The sequence below is a fragment of the Diadema antillarum genome, unplaced genomic scaffold (genome assembly GCF_040938485.1).
Source record: "Diadema antillarum isolate AM-2024a unplaced genomic scaffold, OU_Dant_1.0 seq00001256_RagTag, whole genome shotgun sequence".
Classification (NCBI taxonomy): Eukaryota; Metazoa; Echinodermata; class Echinoidea; order Diadematoida; family Diadematidae; genus Diadema; species Diadema antillarum.
Window position 1 is genome coordinate 400200 of NW_027272040.1, and position 26083 is coordinate 426282.

The window sequence follows — 26083 nt, forward strand, 5'->3', positions numbered from 1 at the left end:
CATAAAATCGTGTCTATTTTTGCGGCGTTAAAATCTTGCGAAGAAGATGATTGGATGTATAGCCAATACATGATTTATATGTGACCAAAACAATCATCATGATGTTTCATACTGTCATTATCAGCTGAGAAAGGTACATTTCGTGCTATTTAACAAAAATGACATTAATCTAATATGTGCCTAAACAGACCAGTGACATAAGAATAATTTTCGTGACGGTGGAGGGTGAGTACTTGACCAGTGACCTTTCGTAGGGAGTGAAGCGACTGAGCGGGGTTCAGATAGAAGGGGTATCTTTTCAGGCGAAAAATCAAGTAAGTTGATATCCCTCACACACGAAAAAGCTTTTACATTCTTCGAATTAAAATCAATCAATCTGGTGCACACTTTTGATGAAATATTTTGGAAATTTTCAATCAAAACGTAATAAAAAACTTCAAGGAAAATGGGAACAACTAAGTCCTGAAACCGGCGCCCAGTTTTCTTTTTTTGGATATATACTGATCAAATTATTTGAAAGTATAATATCCGAGACTATAGCAAGAGGCGAATCAGGAATCAGAACTGCCCCTTCCCATGCATCCTAACCTTACCTACAGTGTACCTCCCTGCTTCTCCACGTCCATTGTCAAGTGTGGGTCATCCTGACTCTCAGGTATCTCGTTCATCCATCCACTGACTCTCAAGCCCGGGATTGGGAGATGGCTCCATCCGTCAAGTTTCTTATGAAAACTTTGTTTGAAAAACTGAAAGAATTAGTCTTCTTTTATGTAATGAGCTTTAGGGAAAAGTTATCACTCTTTGATTTCGTCCCAACGGATCCTCGTCTCCAGTGGGGGAGAGGGTCGTTTGAGGTCCCCCGTGACGGGCCCGTGAACACGTGAAAGAGAGCGATGTACATTATGTCATTAGTATGCAGATGCAGACCGACAGTTGATGAATTTTAATTAATAAAGTACGTTATCATAGAAGAGCATGCCTATGTAATCTGAAAGGGTGTCGCCGTCCAAAAGTACATACATGTACTCATCCATTATTTCAAGGTATATGTACAGGATGCCCCTTTTGTTACATATTGTGTCCAGATGTGACCCATAATTTGGTGAGGTAAAGGACAAATAGTTAATGACACTACATTGTACATTACCTTGCCCATCATGTGGGACATTAAAGACAGAGGTTTCGTGATTGAGGGAGTCACGACTCCTCCCGTGTGAAATATTCTTCGCAAAAAAACAAAGCAAAACAAAACAAAACAAAATAACATGTTGCCAAGCATGTGAAGTGTTGCTGCCCACAAACCAAACTCTGAAACGCCCCTCGTGGTCATAGCATTGTAGTCAGCAAACTCTATCAACTCGGCGCGTTGTGCGATACCTGGTACAACAACAAGGGCGACATTGATATTCATGCACGTTGCATTCGCTCAGATTTTACTCCTATTCAATTCGTTCTATAAGGGTTGGTTGGTCTCATTCGAAAAAACAATTCTCACATATATACATGTATGACGTCATTCAAAGTTGCGCAGACGGACTGACAAATTGGCAGCGAGGACGAAGTGAAGAGAACCAATCAGAAACATTGGACGTATCGGGGATACTTCCATTATTTCGGGGGTGTATGAGAAAGACTTCGGTGGAAAGAGATTGTAGGCTGATCGCCAAAAATCAGTCATAAGGTCTTTGACTACTGACTGGTGCAGAAGAACCTCGAGATATCTTCAGAGACTTACATACAACGGAGTGTCAATAGTATGGCTACGGAGAGAAAATCTGTGAGTGATTGCCTTAACCAAACTATATCTTAACTGATATTATGGAATGGTTAGAGGATTTAGAAACGATATAACTCGATTTGTTCATATAGATTAGCTAGATCGACAACGTGATGTATAGGTTTCAAATGAGAAAACAGGTTCATGTTGCTGGTATTTACTACATCTTTGACGAAATATCAAATTACTTGACAATTGCATTCATGTGAAGTTACGTTGTCATTTCATTTTAGCTGATCACGGCCCGACGAAACGACGATATAATATATCACGTGTAATTTCGACTTCGTCAGTTAATCGAAAGTAAAAGTTATTATGACACCAATCATGTCATTGCATGTGCGAACAAAAATGACAAATAAAATTTCAAAGTGCAATTCAACAACATCTTCAAAATAAGCTATGACTCTGAGAATGAGAGACATTTCATCAAAACGGCTCATAAAATATGAAAGTTTGATAAGAGTTTCGAGTTGATATTTCCATAGAGTGGTGATACTGATCGCAACCAATATCTCGTATACCTCCTCATAGTCCTGATAGTTACCATTAGACTTATCCGTGGGTTTGTACACTGGCACGTTATAGAGTCGTGATTTGGGTCCATAATTTAGCAACCACTACTACGCGTTACCTCTTTAAAGATATCTTTGCTACATCTTAGTCGACTATAATAACCATTATTGCACGAAAGATACAACATGCAATGATTGATCATTGATCAAACATGGAATTTCGTGAAGGTTTATCTGCCAACAGATTGGTGATATATATATATATATATATATATATATATATATATATATATATATCTTTTATATATTATGATGCTGTCATCACTTCTTCCAAATTCTATATATGACTATGACGAATATTACTGGTTTGTGAAGATGCATTAAGTGATATCTCTACGTGTCGTATTTTATGACCGATTTTGATGAAACGTCTGTTCGTGTCAATTACAATTTCTTGAAGCATCTTAAACGTGATGTCAAACACTGTCAAATTGGACTTTTTAAAGATAAACAATTCAGGATGTTGAGTTGAGTTATACGCCAGGAACTTATGAGACTTCATATCTTCATAATACAGCAACCTTGATCCCGTAATGGTCTTCCATTTTCCTGATGCTTGTCTTCACAATTCATGCCTGATGTGTTCAGTCACAGTTGTATTAACGATGGATGACTTATTTAGTCTGCCAAGTACAGTTTAATTCAGCGTGGTCTCTGAGCTGGGTTCTGCAGAGTTGCACTTTAACTGAATAAATGCAAGCGTTCACTTTCCATGATATCAGTTTCTGCTATTAAACATCACGGAAATTATGTTCTGGCATTACGTGCCTAAGACTGTCTCTTTTTCCGCAATTATAAACTTGGACTATAACGCACCGCCATGAGAGTGCACAGAGCAAAGAAATTAAGGGAAGTTTAACCTATATAGAAAGCTTGTATACGCCTTACACAAAGGATACTGATGAATTCAGTGGATAACAGAGGAATCAAAAACCAATGAGCTGCAGGAATGAATTAGAGGATATCACTTTGAATCCTTGATTTTCTATACTTTAAACGTTTAATTCGCCCGGAAAATTACCTACACTGCAAAGCACACAGTCAATAGGTAAACCAAGGAATCCAAGTTTCACTGCCAAGCTGTCACTAAGGGAACTGCGAAGTACAGGGTCATCATCATCGCTAAAGTCACAATTTCTGAGGCAGCATGCTTGAGATTAATTTCCCAGCCTCCATATTACTGATAATGTATGTTTCCAATCAATTTGAACAGATTCCCAATGAATGAATAGGCGTTCATGTTCAATCGATTTTCGTCACCGCTCTTCTCTCAGAGTTAATCTTAATTCTTTGAGCATGCAATCATTTCATATGATTCCTTCTATAATTTTCAGTCAATTTTGAGGGGAAAAATCAATCAAACGACGCAACGTTGGCATTCAATTTTCTTGCCAGTGATAGGAGAGGCGTTCAATTTTGCCCTAAGTACAATTTTCAATTTCGTTTTTAGGGCACATCACAACTTCACACTTCGGATGTTCAAATTCAATGAATACAATCAAGTTTGCAGTTATGTAATTTATGCCACATTCCACACGTTGAATTTCCCCTTTTTTCAAAATTTCGAAGTTTCATGTAATCAATTAGTTTTAATCCTAGTTTGCGCATTTTTTTAATGTCTAATCTTTCTTTTGCAGTTAAACTTTATCCTCTAAGAGTGTTGGATTAACACTCGTAATGGTCAAACAGTATCTCATTATTTCTTACAATAATGTTTTGTATCCCTTCCCCTGGCAGCTTTTGTGCCTCCCCGGTGTCCATATTATTGGTGGCCAAAGTCGGCCCTGCAGTTACATTGAATAATGTGTTGATTATCAAATGCTTCAGCTACTATTCCGTCAGTATTCTGGAAATATACTCTCATCGAGGAGTCGCTAAAAGTCGGGTATAAATGAATGTAACACATGACTTGTGTGTCTGAAAGTGGAGATAATCTCATAACGAACTGTTGCTCTGATGATGGTTTGTCAGAGGCGTGGAAATTTCAATACAAGCACAGTTCCCATTTCACTAAAACTGGTTTGCAATAATTAAAACAGATGAGTAACTACAGAGAGCATCTACAGTGAAAAAACGCCAACCAAATGCTGTAGATGTTTGCCTTTTAGTGAATTTAAATTCCTTAACGTTAATCACGGCGGTGAGAAATTGAATACCTTTCTTATTCGTTTTGAATTTGAAGGCGCTTTTTACACGTAAATATGAGGACATTAAGAAATCGCATGCTCTTGAAATGGAATTGAAAGAACCACTAAGATATTTTGAATATTCATCTTGATTATTTCATCTTAAATCGAATGGAAATTTGACGATTTCGGGTGGGAAAACTTATAATAGGTTTAATTTATATTGATCTGAATATATTAGATGAAAATCTAATGCTCAGAGCGCACAGAAATCAGGTCAAAAGTAAATGTTGCACAAATTGTCAATTCAAAACATATATATATTTTTTTAATATCGACATACAGTTGTAATCGTCCAAACCCTTTTCTACTCTTGTATGATTTCAGCTACATTTTTGATTCTTTGATTTCAGAATTGTTGTTTTATAGGCATAAACTGCACTGTCCCTTCACTTGGTATTAATATTAATTTTGCAGTAATCACTGTACATTAATATTGACAAACAAACATGCATTCAAGGCGTGCAAGGGAACCGATATAGATGTAGTTACTCACACTTATTGGCACTTGCATGCTATACTTACTGGCTTTGTGACACAGAATCTTTGTTCGACACTAAGGCACAACTTTCAACCATTGAAATCATATCTAGATTTTGACAAAACAGCCCCTAGATTCACAATTCTATATTCTGTTTTTTTTTTTGCTCGTGACAGTAATTTCTTACGGTTACATTTAGGGCCTACACTGTAACTTCTTTTAAAATCAAACTCCAAATGATGTTCACTGAGAGAATGGAAATGTACCACCAAAAAATAAACATCTTTGTGATGTTCTGCCCACTGATGGTGCCCAAAACGTTTCAAAAGCAAGCGTGTATAAGATATCTTCAGAAAAGGGGCGTTGACAAGGCTAAACATGCCGGGGGTTGAAAGTCGCACAAAGATTGCTCTTTGTTGTAGGCCAGAAATGTAAATTTATCTATGCGCCTAAGAAAGAACCATGACGCCTTTCCGTAATGGGTTACGGAATTTACTTTCTTGATTACCCCGTGAAACCTATCAAAGGGTCTGCCCGTGAAACCTATCAAAGAGTCTGGCAGGCAGACCGAATAACAAAAAGCTAGTCTATTTGCATAGTAGAGACGAGTTACAAAACCAGCAAGGTCGGTAAATATTGTGATTCTTTCTTTTCTATCTCTTACGTTCACTTTGAGCTGTAAACTCCATGTCCCAAGAGAGCTAGCGAGTATTAACTAAAGACATTTAAGATGGTAAATCTGAATGAAAAAAAAATGATATTGAAACTTCAGCCTCAATATAATCGCTCAAGGATGAGAAGTCCAACTCACACGCATTGTATTTATAATTCAAAAAAGATTTAAAGTGATATGTTTTGTCATTTTTAAGTTGAAGTTTACAGAATCAGATTGAAGAAGAGAGAAATTTCATTATGGAATAGAACATGAGTAGGTTGTAGAAGTTTGAACTTTCTTCGTTTTTATGAGACAGTGATACGGAAATTTGATGAGATGACGATGTTATCAGCTTACTTTAATCATCGTAATCGATGACCCCGGGTATATTTTGTAATGACATTGCTACCATGACTACCATCCTTCAAATTGAAAGTTATTATGTCTGAACTATTGCAACTGTATAATATTTTGAGAGGAATATGAACTCAAATTCTGTTATTTCACAGAGCAGTGGCGGCTTGTGTGCAGGTCAGTGGGGAGATCTGTGACATTTTCATCTCATTTAATTTGGACACATGAGGGAACATGCCCCTTAGCACTACTTCTTGAAAAAGCACGAAAACTTACATTTCTATTGCTTGAATGTGCTAATCACGTTTACTGTAACTATTGCGTTCATTAAAATCAGAAAGTGGCATCAATCACCCTATTTTTTTTAACACACTATTAATTACTGTCAGCTGAGCGCTAGCTTGCGTCTCTTCAGCTGTGTGTGTGTGTTCGTGTGTGTGTGTGTGTTTGCGTGCGAGTCAATTGATGTAATTACGCAGTAAACTAAATGGAATACCAGGCTACCATCTTTTTGATTTGTATCTTTCTTATAATGATTTTAATATCGAAAGAAATTTGGATAAAGAGTGACAAAGAGTAATTGATGAACGTTGAAACATGAACTAACGTGGGGGGGGGGGGGTGATAAACTTGTCTCAGTATAGAGACGACGACGCATATCGAGTTAACGAATCATTATATGTATATGAAACTTTACGCTCGCACCTCATTGTCATGTCATACGAAACAAGTTGCCAGTCATGTCATGAATTATATTCTTGACGACAACCAAACGAACCTCCCCCCCTCAAAAAAAAAAGAAAAAATATATATATATATATATATACATATACAAGAAAAATAAAAAAAAAACCCAGCACGTTGATGCAATCTTCTCTTTTTCAGACAATACATGGTAAGGTCTTAGGAAAGATATTGTGGAAGCTTATCTCACTTGATATTGGAGCCCCGTGACTCCTATCTTTATGACATCATTGGAAAATCTAGGAAATTGTCTGTTGACCCATGGAGCTACGATTGTGTAGCTCCATGGTTGGCCCAAAGATAAAGGTGAAACAGATTGATCACACAATTGCAAATTTTGTAGCTGTCTGTTCACTATAATAGAAGGAGGTAGTTACATCCATTAAGGCCTGCATTTTCATCGCGTTCATGTATTCACTGACGTATCATGCGTTTAGTTCAAGGTGGATTACCCTTGATTTTCTTTTCTGCAATACAATGATATTTGGAGGAATTGTATATGGGCTAGAGGCTATATAATCTCCTTGATTGTATTTGTATGACTTCGCAAAACGAATCAAGAGGTCATAAATTTAGATAACGACTAGTCGTATACAGGAGCATGTCATAAAGACGCTTTTTGACCTGCATTGCTCTGATTGTCCCCGTTAATGACTCTGCTGTTTGATAGCAAGCGCACCAGTACTGTTCATTTTCAAGTAACCACGACTTTTCATGATCATATTTCTTCTTTCAAAATCTGATTTACATGTATAGTCAACGAACTAACAACAAACAAACAAATCTGAGTGTTGCAATAGAATGCCGTTTCACATGGTTTATATTGGTCTCGACTGTTTATTTTTCATCACATAATGTGGATACTCAGGCTAACTGAGCTTCATGCACGAATCAGTCGACATCCTGAATTATCAATTCAGTGGAGTTACATTTAAATTTAGTTCTATATTTTCAATTGCAGCAACCTATGAGTATATATTCCAAAGTTATAAAGCTTTCCTTTAGAAGTAAATCATTTCACACTCAAAATAAAAGAGAGTAGGACTTGAGCTTTGCTCAGAAACGTATATTTGAACACAGATGTCAACGAAAATTGAGTGAATGCGCTGTAATATCAGTACATGTAGAACACATCTGTAAAGTTTGATAATAATCGGACAATCCGTTCAAAATTTATGCTAATAGTTGTCTAAATTTGATGTACTGTCACTGTCAAAATTGCAACATTTCGTGACGAAATGAACGGACAACAATGTAAAACCAATATATACAGAGAAAATTCCACATACACGACATATTTATATATTTTTTATCCTTATAATGAAAAAGTACTATACACTTGGGTCTTTATGAGAATAAGGGAAAGATATCTTTCTTCTCACTATTTCAATTAAACAAGAACACATTCTTATCCCGCAACACAATCTGATAAGTTTCATTTATATAATCCTAAAACAGTGATGGCTCTGAAATCTGTCAGACACACCGGACTCGATGTTTGGAATTCTCTTTCTTCCGAAATTCGAAGTTTAAAATCTATATACTCTTTTAAGAAAGCTGTAAAAACAGTGTTACTTTCTGGATATCAGTAATTTCATTGTCATTGTTTGTGTATTATACCCGAAATTCTTTCGCAAAAATATCGACGCATTTATTCTATTACGTAATCATGTGACTGACCATGAACTGTATTAACTGTTCACCTGTACCTCGATAAGTAAACAATACAGAAACCAATAAATCAAATCAAAGCAAATATCATTTTTAACATATTATGTTCATAAGTATCAAGAAGAGGTAATTTTGTGAGAAAAATAAAAATATGGAATTGTGACCAAAAAGGTAATAATGGAGAGAAAGGCCTGCTGGCATTATCAGCCATTTGTGTGCAATATCTTGGCTAATTCCTGACGGTTTTGTGTTGACTCACCCTAAAGGCTGACGCGGAGAAGGCGAGTCTAGAGCTGAAGGATGAAGGAGGTGAGGAGGAGAGAGAACAATGGGGACATAAAATGGACTTCATTCTCTCCTCGGTTGGCTACGCAGTGGGGCTCGGCAATGTGTGGCGTTTTCCTTACCTGTGCTTCAAGAATGGTGGAGGTTTGTATACAACATTGTACTTTAAATTACATTTTCATCATGTGGTTCAACCAATCGTGAATGTTATTCAAGCCATTATGTTTGATACTCAAGTAAACATACAGTGAATAAACGTTAAATAAAAACAAAGTCGACGTATAACAGATGGTTAGAACTGGGAAAAGGACGTTTGCAATGAAACAAAAAATCAAGGATGCACAAGTCTGAAAACTAACTTTCTCTAACATGTTTAAGGTATCCCTTCGGTTCTTCTGGAGGAGTTTCCCTCTATGATGTCACTAATAACAAAAAAAAAAGGAAAAGGAATGTTATATACATGACTATAATAATACATTGTTCTGTGCTAATAAAATTGTCAATAAGCACAATTTCGAATACAATGTCTTCCATACGGTCCATGTAGCTATGAATTGTCAACTAGTGAGCTATTATTGGTCAAATCGTCTGTCAAAGACTACAAAATATTCTGTCAACATCAGACAAAATGCATTTGGCATCCTCGTTTCACGTTCTCACATGTTGTAAATACCATGTCTGATGAACATAATTCATTCGAATTGTTTTCTATCCCCGAAGAACCAATAGAGCACTCAGCTGAGCTTTGATGTTTAAACTTCAGAAATTTCCATAGCATGATATTTGCAGTTTCCATCTCCAAATCTGTTACGACGTACGGAGTCGCTGTGTTTTGATATAAAGCCAGTGTCATACAAGTCGTATTAGTAGAGGGTACCTATGTGTGCACGAAGTTTCAAGACTGTATTACAAAGGCATGTAGGAATTGCCATTCTAGGGTAGCTAAAATGCTGACACTTGCATGTGCCATGCCTTAAGAACCATGATACACACCATGCTATTAACATGTCACAGACAGGTATTGTTAAACATAGTAGCGGTTCCATTTCAAAACCTGACAAAATTTCCGACTGAGTTGTGCGAAGCAAATAAAAGTATTGGAAATAGTATGCTGTCATTATCACCTAACCTTTGCACACTTATATCACCTTGACAATTAACCGCTTACTCAATGGCTTATTCTCATTTTGATATCAACGGAAAATAAGATGGATTATATAGCATCATGAAGGATTACTTCCTAGAGCATACATTATAGCGTTGTAAGTGGATAACAAGACTTCAATAACTCATTATTTCACAGTCAGTATAGGGCACTTTATAAAGAAAATACATAAAATCTCATCAATGTGTTCACAAGTGTGCACATTCCTTCGATTGCTTACCGTTTATGTTAATGGTAATATTAGAACCCTAACCCTAGCAATATGTCAAAAATGAAAATGATTATGTTGAATTCTTTTTACATTTCATTTTTTCTCTTTTTCAACATCGCTTGTCATTCTGCTTGTTGTAGTCTTTTCATCCATCGATGACTGCACATTAATTCACCAAAACTTTTGAACGGATTGTATGGTTCTCCTCAAACCTCATGCCTGTATGTATTGCTGAAACTTCTGCTTTCAATGAAATCCATATACATTGTAAATTTCCTTCAACGATAAGGTTGATGAAATCAGTCTGTGATAGAATAGAATGTACCTAGACTGTTGCATAAAAGTTTTCATGTTATCAAAGTCACGTGCAAAATACTGACATATTCATTCCTGATAGAAACATTGTCATTATGATACACTGTCACTATACGTAATTCTTGTGGAGTAGAAACTGTGACTATTGATTTTTGTGATTCATCATTCGGTAAAGAGGCCACTGCTATGACTGTACTGCACACAAGTAAAAATGCTTCACTTTTTGTTACATCTTATAGTACATCGAATTCATGCCTAACTTTTTGATATCTCATGAAACATTTCCATTTCAGCATGTTTCATTCCATATATTCCATGGTGAAGGCCTGCATAATCACAATGTAACCTTGTGCGAAGAACACAATCAGGCTCAGACACACCCACCATGCCCACTCACTCATGCGCGATGTACATCTAACACATGAAGCGGATAGAAAACTTCACGCATGGAACCTCTCCTTCATTTTGCTGTTGTTGCAGCGACAATCTAGTGAGGTTTAAAGTAATTGCGACTCGGACGCTAAGACGACGTACCTTCACTGGTTAGATAATGGAGACAGCTGTCTCGCGCATATTATGCGCAACATCATTTTCAGCCGAATAGCGTCGTCTTAAATTTCGCGTCGCAGATTTAAAGCTCACCATATTCTTTGCAGTTAGACCCCAGTCGTCTTGTGCCTGGCATAACAAGTCGAAGACACGCGATTGAAAGAATATCACACATCATAATCATAGAAATTTGCCAAAAAGGTCCCTTAACTTGCGTCATCTGGTGAAGCATGTTCCTCACTAGAAGTTTGGATCTCATGAGAGTCGTTATACGAAATCTTATATTCACGAATTCTTATATTCACGAATTCTTGTATTCTCACATTTGACAATATTGTACAATATTTCTCTTTGTAGTATTTCATTATCATTTTAGACTTGTCTACGAAGCTATGAAATATTTTAATCGGACATTTGCGTGTCAAATGAATTCTTTCACGTCAAATACGCACACTATTGATCCCCCGTCTATACTCGACGTCTCTAGTGAATCCAATATCTTTTTTTTTTTTTGTCAATGAAATTTTACCAATCTCTCAAAGGCTGCTTTACCAAACACTTACATGATAAATGAAATGAAAGCAGATGATAAATTATGATAATCATTTGCCCATAACCATTAAATTTGATTTTGGTTTTTCTTTTCGTCATAGGTTTTCAAGGTCAATTTCATACTTTTGTCGTTCAATTTCATTTAATATGCATTCAAATTCCCACAGCGCACCCACGCAAAAATATTCGGGCATTCAGATTCAGAATCCCAGCGATCAATTTCATTTATGGGCGTTCTATTTCGTTTTCGTCAAATCAAATTCACGCTTTGGCGTTCATTTTCCATTTCCTACTAGTGCATTCAAATTCACGCGATAGTCATGTGATAGTCCCAATGAGCTTGTTTGGAGCGTTCATATTTTAATTTTCAGGCGATCTAGTTCCTACTTCGTGCAATTAATCTAACAAGGAAAACGGAGTAGATTTTTTTTTCTTTAAGAAAGGAAGAGTGGCATGCATAACCAATGAAGGCTTGCATAATGTAATAAAAAAACAACATAAATTGTAAGGTCCAAGCAGCGGTGCATCCAAACATCACAACGACAATCTAATCATTATTATTTCTTGATGATACTGCATGCTGACAACGCCCAAACCCTAACCACATAATGACAATGCATCAACTTAAAGACAAACTGACACACAATTACCTCACACAAGTAAACCAATAAGATAGCAATAAACAACAACGTATACACTGTTCATGTTATCCGTTTCAGTGTAGTCAAAATTGTGTTTTCCCCCGAAGGTGTCAACCAACCTTCCGTATCATGATCGTCTGTAGGCCTGTAGAGTGCCTAATGTTTGTTTGTTTGTTTCATTTTCCATCTAAAAGAAAGAAGATGGCTACAATAGCTGGTCTTCCATGGGGTCCAGCTGAATGTAAGGTGAGACCACTTCACCGGGCACACGGGTTAAACACTCTGCTCTTTGCGATGAATAAATGAAGTGGGATCATTTACGTACATGAGTTGTGAGTATAGTCACACATGGGACCTCCATTATTTTTATGTCATTAAGGACATGTGCCTGTATATTCCTTTTCGTGAAGCCCGAGTTCAAATTTATCAATGAATAGGTGGAACTATACAGCAATTAAAATAAATAATATTAATCATAAATCCCAATATATTCAAAGCTAAATGAAAAAGACACACATACAAGGCTCCAAACTAACCAAATCCAGTCTTTTTCTTTTTAATTGAATGCAGTTATTTGGAACATGGTTGCCTTTTCACGAATTTGAAAGACCGACAAGATTCCGTCGCCAACTTGATATGAATTTGAATGCTCATTGCTGAAATGCATGCTCTTCTCGTAAATTTGAATGCTCCGATAGTGAATTTAATGCTCTGATAGTGATTTCAAATGACCGGATATTGAATTCATTTGATTGCTGATTCAGTGCCGCGAGCGTAGAATGCGTGAAACCAAATGTTCGAAATACTAGTAGAAACTCGAATGACAAAAGTATGAAATTGACTGGGAAAACCTACATTAGGGGCTGCGAGATTCATGACACCAACTTGTGCTTTCATCTCATTTCCCCCTCTACTTTTAGTTGCATCCTTCGTATTCATGCTAGACCTATGCCCTACTTATTGATAGTTTGCTGTTCCATTGTTGAAAGCTGCTTGTGAAATAGGAAAATTCAATGATCATTGCCATTTTGAACTCGTCACATCGGCGTCGTTGTTTGAAAACTCTGTGCGCAAATGCAACTCAAGAAATCAATCGCACGCAACCCTGCCCTACATTATTTGCTTGTATAACTAAGAGGACTGTGTTTAAAGGGGAAGGCTAGTAACTGATCAGTGGGAATCAGTGGAAATGCTGGGAGATGATTGTTCCAATCCTTATGGGATTCATTCAAGAGTTCATTGTATATCTATTGTTGTGTGAAAATGATTTGCTTCAGAATGGTCTCATATTCAAGTAATGTGCAGTTTAATGCTTCCAGGTTAGCGTCCCTGGTCAGTGACGGAGCATTAAACTGCACATTACTTGAATATGAGACCATTCTGAAGCAAATCATTTTCACACAACGATAGATATACAATGAACTCTTGAATGAATCCCATGAGGATTGGAACAATCATCTCCCAGCATTTCCACTGATTTCCACTGATCAGTTACTAGCCTTCCCCTTTAAGCAACGGAGTCCATGTTCCAGATTCACATTTCATGCCACAACTGTCAAAACATTCTCAAGATCATTTTTTTACACTGTTGTGCCATATTTCTGTGTGAGAGATGTGGGCTGATTTAGGTTAATCAGTTGTTAGTATTGACTGTTCGCACGGAATACAAATACACTCACACCTACAAACACACACACACACACACACAACGCTCACAAATACATAGATACATACATTTCTTTGGTTAACTTTGGTGCATGTATACCTATTGGTAATACAGATACGATTATAGGTACCGTAATACTGACTATGACTTTCTTAATTAATGGCAACTACAGAAACAAAAGTTTCCTTACATATTCAACACTATGTCACCCAGAAACTGACTGAGGCCAAAACGTTACTAATGGTCCATTGATACATTATCAAGATTTCTTGTCTGAATGAAGATAGTGACTCTAATAGAAAAAAAAAACAACCAAACGTATTTTCATTCCTTCTCCTTGTTTGTCACTCGTTTCATCAAAATGTACCAATATCAAAGCTATTAGCAACCTAATTTGTCATGATTATTCAGCTTCTACGTGTTCTACAGGTCTGGTCCAGCTTTTTCTTTTCTAGGTGTCTCTTTCTCCCTCAACCTCGCCCCAGACCTTATTTTATCTCTGGCGGTGGGAGTCGTGAGATAGCGCTCTGTCTGCACACAGGCGGAAGCAGGTACCAAAATATCGATTATGAGGAGGAAATGATTGTGTTTATGTTAAACCTTTTCATTGTTTTATGACTGTGAACTATGAATGGTTGGATGAGTAGAGAGAGACAGATAGAGAGATGAATAAATCACTGGAGAGAAGCAGATGGATGAATAGAAAGATAGTGAAAGAGAGAAGGAGATTACAGGAAGAGAAGAAAGAGTGACTGAAATTTGTCCTGATGTCAATTTATGTGGTAAGAGCATACTCGTGAATATATGAGGGAACAGGAGAGAGAAAATGGAAGAGAGAAATGATCAAAAGGTGACTAAAGATGAGAGGAGGAGAGAGTAAAAGAGAAGAAGATTAATTTGAAGGGATATCATTAGTAAGTCTGCCCTGTTCGTTTTTAATTTCATTGAAGAATCGTATAAGTACGTATGTTAAGGTCTGGTATGACTTTTAAAGTTTTAAAGATCTTCGGAAATGGGACAATACAATTTTGGATTTCATAACATGTGTATCAGAATGATTTGACATCGTAAAATGATTTCAAGTTTAATTCTCTTGGAACTGGACGTAGAGAAAAGCTTGATACAATCCAAGGAATTGAGGCCACGTGAGAATGATGTTAGCATGCCTGGTCAAGTCTTTCATCAAGCCGCTAGAATGTCTCATTGGTGGACCTTGGCATCCGCGATACATTGTTGTATGATATAGTTAAAATTACCATAGCCCCAAGTAAGAGAAATGATTGTAGGTCCAAACACTGACGTCACTTAAGGTGAAAGTTCTGATGTCGCCGTAATGAAACGGTTTATGTGGTTTTGCCCGAGAACCAACAGTGCTTTCATTTTCTTTTAATCGAGTTTCATATGGAGTGAATATCGACCGTTGAATACACATTAATAACTTAATGAATACGTACTGAACGAGTTCTGTTAATGGATACTGTTTCGTTATGCCAAAGATTCGTTAATCCAAAATCGAAATAAGGTTTGTTACTACGCATCTTGTTCCAGTTTCGGATTAACGAACCTTCGGAACAAAGAACCTTATCTTTTGATAAACGAACTTTCGGAATAACGACTCACATTGTACTTTATATCACTTTTGGTCTAACGAGTCTTTGGAATAACGAACCCTAAATTCATGTTCACACCAACAAACATCTGATAATTCGGAAATTTGTTAGTTGCGAAAGAACGAACCTTCGGGATAACAAACATCATCCTCTGCAAACAGGTTATAGTTTTATTTTTTAATCCCATTTCTTAGATTTTGTATCGCAGAAGTAAGACGTAATCAAGGGTGCCAAATAATTATTGAATCAGGATCAGAGTCAAAGAGAGAAATTTCTCATTGATTTATTTTTATCTAGAAGAATACAAGTGTCACAATAGAGCAACGAAATAATCATAAAGATAATTCCACAATTTCTTACAAAAGCATACATTTTTCAGAATAAGTTCTGCAATAAAGCTTGTTCTGTTCTACCGGTATTGCCTGTACACAAAGAAGCCTGATTGATTATCTTTAAAACGATACCTCACTTGCAATAAATGGGTGTTTCTGGAATGTGCAAACCTGAGTATGGGGACAGATCAAATGTGAAAAGTCGCAACAATTCTATATGTAATGGTAATGTACTATTGCGATGAAAAGGACCACTATATAAAATAAGCAATGCTGAAATGTGAGCGTTTTCAAAAACTTAAATTTCCTAAACATTGAATAATTGTTAATGGTCAACCTTTATGTTAAATTCTAATCTGCTGATACTGAAGTGCAGTTTCTAAATCATGGGTGAAGCCTGGAACGTAATGATAATCTCACAATGCTTTCTTTTCAAGTATATGCCTTCTCTGAAAAGATATAAAATGGGGGATCATATATACTGTTTTGCTTTGTTCTGATTTGTTTCTTTCCTCATACTCAGTCGTTGTGCATTCCGCGAATGCAAAATGTCAACAAGTGAGTTGTCATCGTAAATTAACCACGCTTTCTTATGAACTTTTAATAAAAATAATGATGTAGTTTCAAAAGAAATAATGATACATGAAACTGGAATTGCAGAAATTTGTTGAAGGGTTATTTTCCCTCTGTTGTATCCTGCTGTTTTAAGTCTTCTTTTCCTGCAATGAAGGCACGCTGTTACGACCGTATTTTGGTATTATTTATTTTTTGCAAATTCTTAACTTTTAAGAGAATCATTGTCCGATTTTCCTCCAACTTCATTGAAAATACCACTTCTGCATTTACTGATATGTATTTTACATTTACTATACTAACAAGGAACATCATATTTCATGGTCATTTATCTTTGCGATGGGGACTAATTAGTAGAAAGCATTATTGACGAGCCAGAAGGATTCGTATTTATCTTACAATACGTGCCATATACGTATGTTTTGTTATATATCGAAGCCACGGTGAAATGGAAAATTGCTACTGCTGTTTTTGCAGGTGCACGTCACGAGACCGACATCCTCGAGTTATACAGCCCACGAGTTATACAGCCCACGAGTCATACAGCCCACGAGTCATACAGCCTATGAGTTCGACACTATGAGCAAACAAAGCCCGCTAGACCGACTTAACCCTAACTAGGGTGGGGGCTCCGAGCCGCCCCCCCCCCCCTCGACGTTCCGCGCGATGTATCGCTATCGCGAAAAGCTATAGCCGCGATGCTTCCTGACTTTTATCTTTCGAGTCTCCCGCATCTTTTAGCACCAAATCTGCGATGCTCGGGTGTGCGGTTCCGAAGTTGCGCGTAAATATGTACATGCATGTCAGACCAAAAATTGCTCAAAAACCTCAATTCGTGTACAATATTAATGCAAACTGTGCTTACAGGCCAATTTCATATAAGCATGATTATTTTGGGGTTTTATTGATCAAAATCAATTAATAACATATTTTCTTGCGCGGAACAAAGTCGCGGACAAATTTCTTCGAGAAAACAATGAAAAACATAAAGTCGAAAAACATAGAAATACATAAGAAAGTAAAAAACAGTAAAATACTTGAGAAATTTTTCCGATGGCACATTTTTTCGATGGCACTTTTTTTTTCTCTTGCATTTGCTAAGGACACTAAAAAGAATATTATTTGCACAAAAAATGTGCCTGTTTTGAAGTTTATTTAGTGATTTATACCAAAGTTTTTTGAAAAATAACTTCATGGTACATTAGATTACGTCATAGGCACTGTGTGTGCCAAGTGTCGTCGCGATCGCGCGGTCGACTGCCGAGATCTGGAGGGGGGGGGGGGGCCTGGGAGGCCACCCCCCCCCCCCGGCTCTATCATCTACCTAAATAGCCCGTGTTGTATGTGTCGAACTCGTGGGCAGACCTAGCAGTGTCGGTCTCATGGCCCTTATTTGCCTAGTGTCACACTGTCCTACAGTGGGCTGTAGGACTCGTGGGCTGTACGACTCATGGGTGTCGGTCTTTTGGGATGACCCCGTTTTTGCTCTCTTTCCAAACAGGATCGTTACAAAGATATGGCCATCAAGAATGTGTGCTTTTATATCACCATACTCACTAGTTTAATTAAAGTATACGAATGAGATATTGACGGGAATTTGATTTCTCCTCTGTTAAACCAACAGGTGCCTTCCTGATTCCCTATGTCTTCTTCCTTGTCATCGCTGGAGCACCGCTCTTTGTCATGGAGTTTTCCCTTGGCCAGTTCTCCAGTTTGGGTAGTATCGCCTGCTGGAATATAGCCCCACTCTTTAGAGGTATTTATTTGAAGAGTTTTATCGCAAAATGAACTAGTTCCATTCTTGTTAAGTTGAGATATTTATGATTAAAGACAACGGCAAGGGAGAAATGGGACGGTGTTTGTAAAGTGTGACATCCTATAGAAGTGTCGGAAATGCCAAAGTTGGAAGGCGTAATGAAACATTGGTAATGAAAACAGTCAAACATGCTTTAAAATGATCTTTATTTTAACAAAACAAGTTTGAACAACATGTTTGAAAATCTGAACTGTTTTACATGTAATGCTATTATTAGGGACAAATGGGACACGTTGTCCCAACTGTCCCTCACATGGCATATACATGAATATGTACGACTGCTCAGTAACCACGCAGGCATTTGTCAAAAACAAGTTATATTAGTTGCATATCAATAAGGCTCACCACCAGCTTCAATTGTGCCCTTGAAATCATGAATACAAAGACAACAGGTTAATTAGCCTGATTTCAAAAAATGTCATATTTTGGGGAAAATGTCAATAGCAATTTATACATACTTAGAATTTGCCGAGCTGCATGGCTTTCTTAGTGTGATGTATGGTTGCTAGGGGCTTATTGTAGATATAAGCCAATCGCTGATTGGTTGAACAGTTTTTGATTCAGAGAACGTGTCCCACTTGACCCGCGTCCCAACTCACCCCGCTCTCCCCTATTATGTGTGATATTGATGGAACGTCTACCAAACTGTGTCTGATTCATTATTCGACACCCCAAACTTAATGCGATGTGGAGTGGCACTTGAGGCGCCTTCATTGTTATGGCGTTACACAGTGTTAGGGCCATCGTGTGCAACATTGTGTTTTGGTCAATAAATGCTGATATAACATTGGTAATTCGAGTTCTTTTTACTTGTCATATAGGTCTGGGGATAGGCATGATTGTGGTCTCGACGCTGGTGGCTCTGTACTACAATGTCATCGTCGCTTGGACCATCTACTACATGGGAGCCTCCTGTCAACGCACATTGCCATGGTCAAACTGCAACAACTCGTGGAATACTGAAAACTGCTTCGACTCAAGCGTGCATAATGGGACTTTTAATGCTTCGCTATCGGTTCGACCAAGTGAGGAGTATTGGCTGTGAGTCTTGAATAAAAGTATTCCGTTGTTGTTGTTTTTTTCCTGCTAAAGACTGGCAATCCTCCGCACGCAGGATACTAAAGGGCCTACTCGTATACCATATATAAACTGTTTTTTCCAAACCGTGCAAACCGATCATGCAGATATCATCTATGTGGAAGTGACAGAGAAACTATACTCTATATGGCACCTTTCATGTTATGTAATAATGATGTAGCAAATGTCAACTGGAAGTAAATGTTCCAACCACGAACATGGCACACACGGTATATAATTTTCTACAAATTATTATTGATACTCTCAAGGTCAATAGAAATGAACGTAAATAAATGAAACATAAACATTTGAAGCAGCTCATGCGAAAATTCTGGTTCCATTCTGACGTAAGCAACAAAATCTCTCGGTGTCCTTCTTAATGATGGTTCACTGGCCTTAAACAGCGCCCTCATGGAGATCCACATGTAAAACTTTGATCCACAAACATTCTTGTATCCTTCTCTTCTTTCTATAAAATAAGACAAGAGGTCGTGTCGTAGCTTCCTTTAGTTATTGCTGGAATGCCAGAAATACTATTATGCTGAGCTTTTTACCTCATCAAGAATTTGTGCAATAGTGGTAGTTTGAGCAGCCCTCTTTTTCACGTTGTACTGTGTCGTCTCTATAACGAACATGGTTATAACGAAATCTTCGAGACCAAGAAGTAAAAATTCAGGTCCAAAATTATAATCTATATATCATTATGTACTTTACTGTTCGGCTATAACGAAATTTAGATATGACGAGAGAAGATTGCTTCTTCCGAGGAATTCATTACGACGAGAGTCGCCTGAAATAGTCTTATGATTGCCCAGCGTCGTACAAACATGCATCGCAACCAATTGACGACCAATCATTGCCATAGATTAGAGCAGTTTCATTCGTTAGAGAAGATTTACGCTGTTAGTATCAATCATAAGAATAAATTCTATAAGATTTAGACAATATAATTTGCAGTGTTGTCTTCTTCATTTGATTCATCTTGTGTGCTTTTTGTCCTTCAGTTATCGCGTGCACCGCATCACAGACAGTATGGAGGACATGGGGTCAATGAACTGGGATATGTTTGGTGCTTTCCTGGCAGCTTGGATCATCGTCTATCTCTGTATCATCAAGGGTGTCAAGTCAGCTGGCAAGGTGAGCTGTTTCCTTTGTCAGCAGTCACGTGAAGGCAAGGAAGGTGTGGAAGGTGCAGGGAAGATGTTCTCTCCGATTTCAATGACAACCCCCCCCCCCCCAACCCATCAACAATAACAACAACAAAGCAAAGCGGAGAATCTCGTTTCTGACAACTTTTGAAATTAATGCACGTATCTACAGTATTTCTCATTTCCCCATGTTCAGTTGATTGAAATAATAAACGGGGAATATTTACATGTAGACCCTACAGACATGACAGACAAAAAAGATTTGGTTGCCCTGAGACAGTTCATGAAAATCGTCAATGTATCTTATGCCACCGTAGTCTCCTGTCAGATTTCAAATCAAATTTCGCTGCATAGTTTTCTTTAGTTTTGTCTTATACCGCTTTCACAAATACAGTCTCCAACTATTTGCATAAGAACAATGCGCAGCATTTACAAGAACACGAGAACCAGTAAGACAAAAGCCTGGAAAAGACGTGTCATTTCATATGAAAAAGTACACATTCCCTGGACTTGTTACTGACATATGCCAAGGGTAATATTATTCCCCCTGCTTTCTGAAAGAGATAAATGTAGCTAGTTTTCATTATTCAAGAAAAGTGAAAATAAGTTGACTTTAACATTTTCTTTATGTCTTATTGCTCAATATATCGTATTGCATATGTGATGTTATGATCTCATCCAGCGGTCTCGTCATCAAAAATTCAAAAATTCATAATTTTTGAAGGATTGTCTAATATTTCTTAAACTTTCATTGATGTATTAATATTGCTGCATTCACTCAATCAACATGCATTTTTTTTAATAGTTTCATTCCCCCTGTTTTAGTTCGTTTTAAAGTCTTCTTGTCAATAACGACTATACAAATTACTTGACAATTTTATTTGTATCGAAATGTTTTACACCGAAACCAGTAATGTAATTTTTCACCACTTTTAAAGGACAAGTCCACCTTCATAATAATACATGTGGATTGAGTGAATGCAGCATTATTACTGGAACACATCCTTGAAAGTTGGGGGAAAATCGGACAATCCGTTCAAAGATTAAGTTAAGTGTTTTTTTTTTAGTTTGCGAGAAAAGTGAAAATATATTGAATTTTCTTTACATTTTCTTTGTATCGTTGTACTCATGTCACATCGCAAGCTGTAGTAGTCTTCCCATGCACTAGTGACTGAGCAGAAAATTTAAAAATACATAACTTTTGAACGGATTGTCCGATTTTCCTCAAACTCTCACTGAATCACCCCTCGACATTTTCCGCGACCATTCTACGGCGCGAAACTTTTTTTTTTGACCACGCCGCTCCGCTGACTTTTTTACTTTCAAGTCTCTCACATCTTATGACACGATTTTCGCCGAAAGCACTAGTGCATGCCGTCAACAATAGTGCCTTGTAATTGATTTCTGTTGACTTAATCCACCAAATATTCTCATATCATTAGATTGCAAAATAAATGTAAATGTACAGGAAATTCCACTTAGTGTATCCTGGAATTTCAATTAGTTCTTGTAGATGTCCAATGTGCTTTTGAGGCTTTATTCGAATAAACAAACGTGCCTCTGAAATACCTTTCGGGCATTTGTCAGAAATTGGGATTGAACGCTCCTTGAAACTTGCCAGACCGTGCACGCCACTATGGTGCCGTCTGAATTACTCTTATTTGCTCTGGTACGATACACTATGTAATGATACTTAGCGACTTATTTTTGGACTGTACGCTGTTCCTTGAAATAAAAAGATACAGTACTAAATATGACAAGATTTGCTGCAGAACAATAATTTTCGGAATCTTATATGTCGGCCTACCTCGATCATGCGACGAACACGAAGTACACCATCAAACAAGAATCTTATATCAACACTTTCAAGGAAAGGAAAACAGCTTGTCAAAAGCTAACCTTCAGGACATATTCCAGGGTATCAAAAGAAGAGAAAAACAAATTAAGAGGAAAAAGGACCAAAAACATAAGGGAACAGGCATATGTGAACCATGCTATTCCCGAAGCCAAAATGCTGGTACAAGAAATAGACGTAATTTGGTGTTACTTTAATTGCCACAACACCTGTCTACCGCATCCGGTCAAGAGATCATGTACGCGTAACAGGAATGCTACCTGATTAATCCTTTCCCATCCCCAAAACGACGGGTATCGATGGTAAAGTCCATCGTTAACCCCCACAAATACACGTAATGAGCTTGTGCACACAGACACTTCCAAAATTAATCTACTCACAAGTAGATTAGAATTTTGGTAACTCGCAATCATTTGATTTTCTCCTGAACAGGTGGTCTATTTTACTGCGACTTTTCCTTACTTGGTTCTCCTAATTCTGCTAATCCGAGGAGTAACACTACCCGAGCTGGAAAGGGCGTGGCCTTTTACATCACATCCAAAATTTGAGAAACTCTTTGAGTCCAGAGGTATGTTGTATTCATGTTTTCTGTGCGTTTCATACTTTTTCGTTGAAAAATCTCAAAGATTACAGTCATGTCGACAAACAAATTGCCTTTATTACCACCGCTGAATATAAGAACCTCCTTAGGCCTTCAGGCATAAAGTTAGTATAGAACCTGTAACAATACCAATAACAAAAAAAATGTTATACGTTTACAGCTACCTCTATAGGAAATATACAGTCATCAGTCATGGCGGACAGTAGCAATAAGCAATTATAGATTTTTGCACTTTGATATCATTACACACTCATAGCTTTCCGGGGACGAAGAAATCATCTCACTTTAAATCAAAAAAAGCTTCTACAGAAAGAGTGAGGAAGCTGGTCATATACACATATTGTCCAGTGCATATTATTGTAGTAATGTGGCGACGAATCGCAAAATAAACGTAAAGTCGTGATACTTGTACTTGCAATGACATTGAAACAAAAAGTAAGAAAATAAAATGAAGCATAATATTGCTAGATCCGTACATATCGAGTGATTTTATAAAATGCTACACTCTCACCTAGTTCCCTGTGTTTGATATCATACCCTTGATTCCTATGCACGCATCTATCTCCGAATCTTCAGTTCAGTTGCAATAATTTTTAAGGACTCTAGACCTTTTCCATTAGTTCTATGATAAGGCACAAATATTTAACAGGTGTCGTAAGATACAAGCACGTTAAGTTGCCTTTTATCGTTTGCTGGTGTGTCAAAATGTTGATAGAATAATACGGTATTTGCTCATCTCATCTTCTTTCCTGAACAGCCATGGAAGGATGCTGCCAACCAAATCTTTTACTCCCTCGGTCTTTCTTTCGGCAGTCTCATCACCTTTGCGAGCTACAACAAGTTTAAAAATAATTGCTACAGGTTTGTAGATATTGTTGATATTGACACAATGGCGTGATGAATATTGAATTTGCCATTACTATTTCATTAATTTAGTCAGATTTGGCAAAGTTTTGGCCAAAGATTTGAATAAATATTATTGTAACTAGTTTTTTTGTTGTGCAGCAGTTACAGGCAAATTAATTTGACAGCAATAGCTAATTTACAACTCGATAATTTTAGACAAATGCAATAACGGCAACAATCAGGATAGAGTTTCTAGTCTTAAATGTCGCTTTCGGCTACAACAGTAACTTTTTTTTGTTATTGTTATGTATATAGGCCTATATGTACTGATATATACGGGAAACGTGATTTTTTCCTCATCATGCTTATTCTCATTTGAAAAAAAGTGAAACCCATGAAAAAAATGGTATTCAGGGCACGTACAGTCTAAGCACAATCTGCTATATTTTGCAATTGACTAAAGATCTCAAGACACCTAGCCAACACTAAGTCGTTTGAATTGGGGTCGGAGTTTGGGCGTTACCTTCGTAGTATGACATGTATGAAAGAGAGTCAGCACTATGAAAGGCTGATTAAATGCACCTGCGATTTTAAATGTGATATTATGAACATATTCCTATCACATGAAGAGTTATCTTCAGTCCGTTCAAGTTAATTTGCAATTAAACGCGCTTAAAAAAGAAAATATTAAGAATATATGGAATAGTTGTAATCATATTAAACTTCAAGAATCTCAACTGATTGACAAACTGTCCTACATCGACGTTAATTACCCTATAAGCAACTCGACGCAATAATTTCGTTAATTTGAATAATTTTAAGAATAATTGTTATGCAACAAAAGACGTATTATTGGAAAGGTTTTACTCTGTTCAATTTGATGATAGACTTTGAGAAGGATTTACTTTGCTATCTAATGATGGACTTACTTATTCCTCTTTTCAGAAATGGCGCTTAACACGTTTAGTAAAAAAAAACAAAAACAAAAACAAAACTCTAATACAATATACTGTCACACGATGCGTACCATATACATACCATGCTGTGTACATCAATTTGCATACACTTTTGGCGGTTCTTCTGCCAGTGAATGGAGTGAGGGAGCTCTGACAATATGCGCCGTGCATATTGTTTTGTTAAAGTGTGAATTGAGATGCAAGCTGAAGTTCAAAAACATTCTTGTACTACCTCTAGGGACGCCATCATGGTATCTTGCATCAACTGCGGGACGAGTATTTTTGCTGGCTTTGTGATCTTTTCTGTGCTTGGGTTCATGGCGTATGACAGCGGACTTGAAGTTGAAGACGTGGTTGATTCTGGTAAGTTACTTTTCAGATCTATGTACAGCATAAAGAAGATAAAAGGAATCAAATAACACAAAGATACTTAAAAACAAGGAAAGGACTAGACAAAGGAAGAAAACTGAGTAGAAAAGAAGTAAAGACGAAACGTCTAGATCAATATATGCAGTTCAGATAAGAGGAAAGAGACCAAAGGAAGATGATTATTGGGAAGGATTTTCAAGGTACATACACAGAAAAGAAACACTGGAACCATTTTGCATCACAGAAAGATTATTTTGTTCACATGGGAACGCACTGTTTGTATCGGTTGTTCTTTAACGTTTTCAACTTGATTGACCTGGTGTAGGACCTGGCTTGGCCTTCAAAGTCTACCCGGAGGCTCTCTCCCGTCTTCCTCTGCCGCAACTCTGGTCTTTCCTCTTCTTTTTCATGCTCCTCACGCTTGGTCTGGACAGTCAGGTACGTAGCAAACCCTTGTATATATTACCTGATGAGACTATAGCTACCTTGGACTTATTGTAATTAACCTCACTTGCTGCCAAGACATCGACTGGTTTAGGTTATCAACAAAACATTTCTGTGATCAGTTTTCAAGGCTTATTCCCTGTCAACAAAGTTAGATTTTCTGTTTTTAGAATACAATTTGAATGGCACCTTAATTGGCATAAGTATATTTTGTACACTAGCCTTAAAAAAATAAAGGAGAATATATATCGTTCGCATTACAGTGTTCTGAAATTCATATTGCTTCCTTAAAATTCTATACTTTGATTTGTAGTTCGCCATGTCCGAAGCTGTGATCACAGCCATCAGCGATGAACTTTCGCCAGCCGTGAGAAAGAAATGGAAGTGGGCTGTAACTCTTGGCGTCTGTGCAGTACTCTTTATCACAGGTCTGCCTTTGATCATGCAGGTATGTTATCATATTCCAGAAAGTTGTTAGAACTGAAGAAATTACAAGAGTCTTTCTAGTCTATTCAGTGTCTGTTTATGGTACGGCGAGATTATAGCCATTGTTTGAAAACGAACAAGAGGATGAAGAGCGTGGAATATGACAATAGCAAAAGCTGTTTTGTTTATTGCGAATATCATTG

The 26083-nt window shown here is 37.3% G+C and overlaps 1 pseudogene; it reads left to right on the forward strand.

Moving 5' to 3' along the window:
* LOC139745347 (sodium- and chloride-dependent glycine transporter 1-like) overlaps positions 1-26083 on the forward strand; it is a 48525-nt pseudogene that overhangs the window by 16646 nt on the left and 5796 nt on the right.